Source organism: Grammomys surdaster, unplaced genomic scaffold (genome assembly GCF_004785775.1).
Source record: "Grammomys surdaster isolate TR1022 unplaced genomic scaffold, NIH_TR_1.0 194, whole genome shotgun sequence".
Taxonomy (NCBI): Eukaryota; Metazoa; Chordata; class Mammalia; order Rodentia; family Muridae; genus Grammomys; species Grammomys surdaster.
The window spans coordinates 5,102,313-5,109,664 of NW_021604639.1; the positions used below are offsets into that span (position 1 = coordinate 5,102,313).

At 39.4% G+C, this 7,352-nt stretch overlaps 1 pseudogene; it reads right to left on the reverse strand.

The window, feature by feature from the left end:
* Window positions 1-643: 643 nt before the first annotated feature.
* Window positions 644-946, reverse strand: LOC114623123 (annotated as a pseudogene).
* Between the last annotated feature and the right edge of the window lie 6,406 nt (window positions 947-7,352).

Below are 7,352 nucleotides of genomic sequence, written 5' to 3' on the forward strand. Positions count from 1 at the left end.
AAAAAAAAAAAAGAAAAAGAAAAAGAGAGAGAGAAAAAAAACCCAGCAACTTCATAGGCAAAAAAAAAAAAAAGGAAAAAAAATCTTTTATTTTTGGCCTTTTTAACCATTTCATACAAACCAACTACTTATAGTACAGCTAGGTACATACACAAAAAACGTTACTGGAATGCTTGGAATAAGATTTTTTGTTGTTGGTGGTGGTTTTGCTTTTTTTACAAGGTTTTTTTTTTCTCCTTTGAGATTTTAATGAACATGGTCACACCACAAGTAAAGTCTGAAGTAGGACAGAAAACGCTCTGAAGGCTGGTTTGGTCACCCCTTATCATTAAAAATGGCTGACCCCTAACAATATGTACAAAAATATAAAATGTAAATAAAAAATACAAACAAATTTTCCTTTTAAAGTATTTTTAAGAAAAAAAGCAGGGCCTGGGAAGTTCTGGTTCTTTTTCCTCCCATGTTGCCAATTCATGTTGTGGTTTTGGAGGCGGGGTGGAGAGTGCGTGTCATCTGTGGGTGGCACTGCCCGCTGTGGGCGGAGCCTGCTTCTCTACTCGAAGGTGACCACGTTTAAATTCTGAGATGGGAGGTGGAGGGTGAATAGGTCACGGTGCGTAAGGTTAGCTTTTCCTTTTGCTGTCTAGTCATCCTCCTCAGTCTTCTGCTTCTTGGTGTCAACATCATCATCCTCATCATCCTCAGCTACCCGCTTGTCCGTAGGAGCCTCAGCCTCCTCATCTTCATCTCCATCCTCTTCCTCCCCACCTTCTTCCTCTTCTTCATCTACCTCATTGTCAGCCTCCTGCTCCCGATTTTCCTCATTTTGAGCGTTCCCATTGGCAGGTGCCTCTCTTCCATTCTCTGCCTCCTCCATAACTTCCTTCTTCTCCTTCAAGTCCTTGGTGGTGATCTCGGAGCTGGTATCCACTGCAGCGTCTGACATGGTGAGGCACGCCGGTGGTCCGATGCAGCGAGTGAGGAATTAATGGAGTTCGAGGACTCTGATGAGAAAGCTGCGGGAGTTCGCGTTGCAGGAGGCGGTGGGCAGCGAAGGTGGCTGCAGTGAGCGCGGACCACGACCCGGGAACAATGCAAAGATGGCTTTTCGGAGCAGCCAGTCCCAGTTTTTTAAAAAGTAGTAAAACATACACAACATAAAATTTAGTTTCTCTTATTTTCGTTCTTATTATTTTGAGACAAGTCTCATGTACCTTAGGGTATACTCTTGAACTCACTATGCAGATGAATATGATCTTGAACCTTTTTTAACTTCTATTTTTTTATTGAATATTTTATTTACATTTCAGATGTTATCCCCTTACCCAATTCCCACGCCCCTGGAACTCCCTATCCCATCCCTCCTCCTCCTGCTTCTATGAGGATGTGTCCCCACTTGCCCCCCCTCACCTCCCCACCCTCTAATCCCCCCCACACACACTGGGCATCCAGCCTCATGGGACCAAGGCTCTCCTTTCCTATCTATGCTGACAAAGCCATCCTCCACTACTTATACAGCTGGAGCCCTGGATCCCTCCCTATGTGCTCCCAGGCTGGTGTTTTAGATCCTGGAAGCTCTGGTTGGTTGGTATTGTTGCTCTCCTCATGGGGCCGCAAACCCTTTCAGCTTCAACAGTCTTTTCTCTAACTCTTCCATTGGGAACCACTTGATCAGTTCAATGGTTAGCTGTGAGCATCTGCCTCTGAATATGTCAGACTCTGGCAGACCTCTAAGGAAAGAGCTATGTCAAGCTCCTGTCAGCATGCACTTCCTGACTTCCACATCAGCATCTACCTTTGGTGACTGTACATGGGATGGATACCCAGGGGCAATGGTCTCCAGACAGCCCCTCCTTCAGTTTCTGTCCCACATTTTGTCTCCATATTTGCTCCCTTGAGTATTTTGTTACTCCTTCTAAGAAGGACTGAAGCACCCCCACTTGGTCTTCCTTCTTCATGAGCTTCATGTGGTCTGTGAGTTGACTTTTGGGTATTTCAAGCTTCTGGACTAATATCCAATTATCAGTAAGTGAATACCATGTGTGTTCTTTTGTGATTGGGCTACCTCACTCAGGATGATATTTTCTAGTTCCATCCATTTATCTAAGAATTTCTCGAGTTCATTGCTTTTAATAGCTGAGTAATACTCCATTGTGTAAATGTACCACATTTTCTGTATCCACTCCTCTGTTGAAGGACATCTGGCTTATTTCCAGCTTCTGGCTATTATAAATAAGACTGCTATGAACATAGTGGAGCATGTGTCCTTGTTATATGTTGGAGCATCTTCTGAGTATATGCCCAAGAGTGGTATAGCTGGATCCTTAGGTAATGCTATGTCCAATTTTCTGATGAACCACCAGACTGACTCCCAGAGTGGTTGTACCATCCTGCAATACCACCAACAATGGAGGAGTGCTCCTCTTTCTCCACATCCTTGCCAGCATCTGCTGTCACCTGAGTTTCTGATCTTAGCCATTCTTACTGATGTGAGGTGGAATCTCGGGGTTGTTCTGATTTGCATTTCCCTGATGACTAAGGATGCTGAACATTGATCTTTGACAAAGGAGCTAAAACTGTCCAGTGGGGAAAGGACAGCATCTTCAACAAATGGTGCTGGTTCAACTGAAGGTCAGCATGTAGAAGAATGCAAATTGACCCATTCTTATCTCCTTGTACAAAGCTCAAGTCCAAGTTGATAAAGGATCTTCACATAAAACCAGATACACTGAAACTAATAGAAGAGAAGGTGGGGGAAGAACCTTGAATACTTGGACACAGGGGGAAAGTTCCTGAACAGAACACCAATGGCATATGCTCTAAGATCAAGAATTGACAAATGGGACCTCATAAAATTGCAAAGCTTCTGTAAGGCAAAGGACACTGTCAGTAGGACAAAATGGTAACCAACAGATTTGGAAAAGATCTTTACCAATCCCACATCTGATAGAGGGCTAATATCCAATATATACAAAGAACTCAAGAAATTAGACTCCAAACAACCAAATAACCCTATTAAAAAATGGAGTACAGAGCTAAGCAACGAATTCTCAGCTGAGGAAACTCGAATGGCCAACAAGATCTTGAACTTTTGTTCTTCCTGACTCCACATTCCAAGCACTTGAATTCCAGATATGTACTACAATGTCCAGTTTGTTACATTGTTAGGGTTTGGACCCATGGCTTTACTCACACTAAACAAGCATTCTACTCTCTGTGTTGCATCTCATCTCCTGGTTTTTAAATGTACTTCTCGGTAATATTAAATAAGTTTATGATGTGATGAAGGTATAATGACCATTAATCTCTTAAACACATTTTATCTCTTTTTCAATCTGAAACGCTGTACCCATTCTCTACAAGAAAATGCCATTTCATTTACTTTGTGAATTTTATCATTTTAAATACCTCATAGTGAACATATACAGTATGTAACTTTAAACTTTTTTATTACATTTACCTGTGTTAGGGTGTGTGCATGTGTGTGTGTGTGCTCATGAGTGTGCATGTTCATGCTTAGTCCTCTGAAACAGGAGCAAGTGCTCTTAACAACTAAATCTTCTCTCTGGATCTCAAATCACTAAATCTCCAGTGTTTAAAAACCTTTGCCTACTTATCTTTGGCAATCATTCATTTGTACAAAAATAAAAATGAATTGGAGTATTCTATGATATCATAGATTAGCACATTGGACAAAACAATTGAAAAATAATTTCTGGATAGTGCCTTTTAGTTTTGAATAAGTTAAAGTAATTTATTCACAATTATATAAAATAGTATCAGGTCAGCTCAGGCAGGAAATCCTAGATACACCAAGAAGGAAGCTACAAGTAAAAATTTAAGAGTCATAACTTTGAAAAAGAAATTAGAAGAACAAATTTTCACAGATTGTTGAAAAGCCACCAATGTTATAGTATACTATTTATTTTGTTACATTAATGGAAAATTATATTCCCCTTGAATGTATTAAAATTTGCTCAAGGTTGAAAAGGTAACAGAAAATCCTACCATAAAAATGGTAATGAAGAAGGTATGATGCTTATTGTATTAGTTTCTTTCCTCATTTCTGTGACCAAATACCTAACAGAACCTAACAGAAAGCAACTTCCTCAGGAGGAAAAGCTTGTTTAGTCTCACAGTTCATAGGGAATAGTCCATCATGCCGGCAAAGGCAAAGTAGCCGAAGTAGCTACATCCATGACACTGACCAGGAAGCAGAGAATGGAGGGTGACAAGAGTTTCTTCTTCCTACTTTTATATTTGGTCTAGGTCTCAAGTCCAATGATGTCACCTATATCCACTGTGTGCATTCTCTCCTCCCTGGAAACTCCCTCACAAGCAAACAAACAGAGGTATGTCTCCCAGGTGATTCTGATACACTCTCCAAGCTGATAATGAGAATCAACTCCCACATTTCTTAATGCTAGACGCACTAATTTCCTAGATATTTATGGGAAGATGACAACAAAATTGGATAGGAGGTACTTACTTTCCCATAGAATTTTCAAAACCCATGTACTGTAAGTGGTTGGATCTGCCTGCTAGGAACCAAGACTTCCATGTGACCCTTTGTGGGAATACTTCATTAACAGACACTTGGTTCAATTTCTCTCCGTGTTAAAATAAACACTACAAAATTGCCTTCTTTACCAAAGGAAGTAGAGAGACTGACTCCAAATTGGAATCATCACTTGCATCTTGATGCTGTCCAAGTTAGGAATCAGGCAACAGCAATGTTATAGATTGACTTAATGGTTCAAAGTCATTTCCCAGCAGCCAGCCTCCTTCACACTCCACCTCTGTCTATCAATGCACATGCCTCTTCTCTTTTGCATATACCATGGGAGCTTACTGCTTTTTCTTGAGTCAATATGTAAAAAGCACTTATGAGAATTAGTTTCCCCAAACCTTAATAAATTCAGAATTTTGATGTAGCTATCAAAAAGTTAATGCAATGTAAGTAATTGAGGACACTCTGAAGAACCAGAGAGGGGAATTTGTCATCAAATATTTAAGGATTAGTCACATGAAGAGGCGTTTAAGGTCAAATTCCCTCAGCATCAAAGGATAAAGCAGACTATCTGAGTTTGAGTTCTTGCTCTGGCCTTTTATAAACTTTCTATATTTTAGCAGTTTGCGTCCTCTCTGAACGTTACCTTGTTGGTAAAATAAAAAAATTTCTTCTTTAACCCAGGCAGGGTTGAACAGACTAAGAATCCTAGCAAATCATAATTGGAGGCAAAGGATAACAAGGTCAATGTCATCCTTGAGTATGTAATGAGTCTGGCATCAGACTAGGCTACCTGAGCTCTATCTGAAGACAAAATAATATGGAAAGGTAGAGAGATGGCTCAGTGGCTAAGAGCACTGGATGATATACAGCCAGAAGACAAAGCTTTGGTTCCCTACACCCACGTGGTTGCTGACAACATTTTGTAACTCCAATGATAAAGTGATCTCATGTCCTCTTTAGGAATTGCGCGCGCGCGCGCGCACACACACACACACACACACACACACACACACACACCACTGTACATATATGTAGGCAGGAAAATTCCTACCACAAGGCATTGGTGAAATAACACACTTAAAATTCTTTAGCATAATAAAAGTGTACTTGCCTAGGCTAGATATTTGGCTTCTTCATATTTCTTATCTGTGCCAAATATTTATTCACTCATTCATGTGCATGTCCAGATCCACTTGCCTCTTGGAACAAATATCTGTATCCCCTCAAGTCACTGAGACAACCATGGGTTCCTATGTAGCTAGAATGATAGTGGAAAGCACATCCTTTGTTCCTCCTTAACAGTTTCCTTGCTTTTTATTTTCTTCAGTCACTAGTTTTCAACTAGGAAAGAGAATCCAGCACAGTTTAGTTGACTGTAGGCAATAGCAAATGTGTTTGATAGTCAGTCTGTAGTTATTTAAACAATGACAGTGCATTTAGTTTTCTGCCAAGCATGGTCATGTTGTACCATTTATTATCTGAGTATGAGATAAATATAATACATTTTGCAAGAATCTTACAATCCCAGAACAAACAAATAACAACACAAAGCAGACATTCAGAGAAATAAATATGCGGTCATGTGTACCAAGTGACATATGTTACTGATAAAACTGTTTGCAAAGAGAATACCATGATGGTATCAATGAATCCTGACAGAAAATATTGGCAGAGCCTGTATGGGGAGATGTTATGTTTAATTCAGATTTGAAAGCACATGGAGTATTTTACCAGATGGGAAAGAGATGGAAGGTTTTGCATTCACACACCTTCAACACTCCATCAGATTCTGGTGCCCACTTCTTTCTGTTTTGCTTATAAATCTGTTGTGTCCTCTGTCTCTCTGTGGGAAGGGATAGTGTGTTCACCACCTTGGTACCTGGGTCCTGAGAGACAGAACTCTCTAAAGTGGTTTGTCTTTGTCTTTGCCTCTCTTCCATTCAAATGTAAGTTATGAGTCTTCTGCATGAACTCTCAAATCTTCTGGCCTAAAGCAGCCAATATGAGAAAATATTAATAAAATGATGTGAAAAATGTGCATTAACTGAATAAGGGGAAAAGGCTAGGGAAAGAGCAATAAGCTCAACTGTCATAAGACTGGAGGTCAAATCTCACTGTAAGGTGTTTGGAAATGTACATATGATTGCAAGGATTCTTACGTAGTCTCTGTGCGGCATTCCTTGTCTACTCTTAGGAAGAGTCTGCTTGAGGTTAGTTCAACACCAATGGAGTTTTATAATCATCTCTTCAATAATCAAAGATGCTGAGTCTGTATTTGTTCAACATATTCAACTTGTATTAAACTTGGCTGTTCATGATAGATGTCTGCTCAAGTAAGCAAATGTGTTCACAATGAGAATTCACTGAGAATGGTAGTAGAATATTGTATAGCATCTGTGAAGGGGGTTGAAGAGGAGTGATCCGAGAAAAAAAAAAAAGAATCTTCATAATGTCCTTCAGATAGTAAAGAAATAGGACAAAAATAAAGTTTAAAATGGAAACTCAGAGTCAAGATCAAGAGTACAGATGAACAAATATGTGCTTGGTTAAAAATGTTAATGTCTCCAAATATTTCATTTAGTAATGCATTTAAGAAAATATATTATTTTACTTAACACAAAAATAAAAAAAAAAAACCTTTTTTTTAAAAGCTGCAGCAGATTGACTAATGGGCATTCTAAATATCAACTCCTTAAACCAAGAATATTTATATATTACTTTATTTGGAAATAAGTATTCTTTTGATGTGGACCTTTGTCATCAGAGCCACAGAGTGCTAGCAAGAAATGAATGAGGTAATAAATATTTGAAGGCAGAGATTGGAGTGATGTAACAAGCA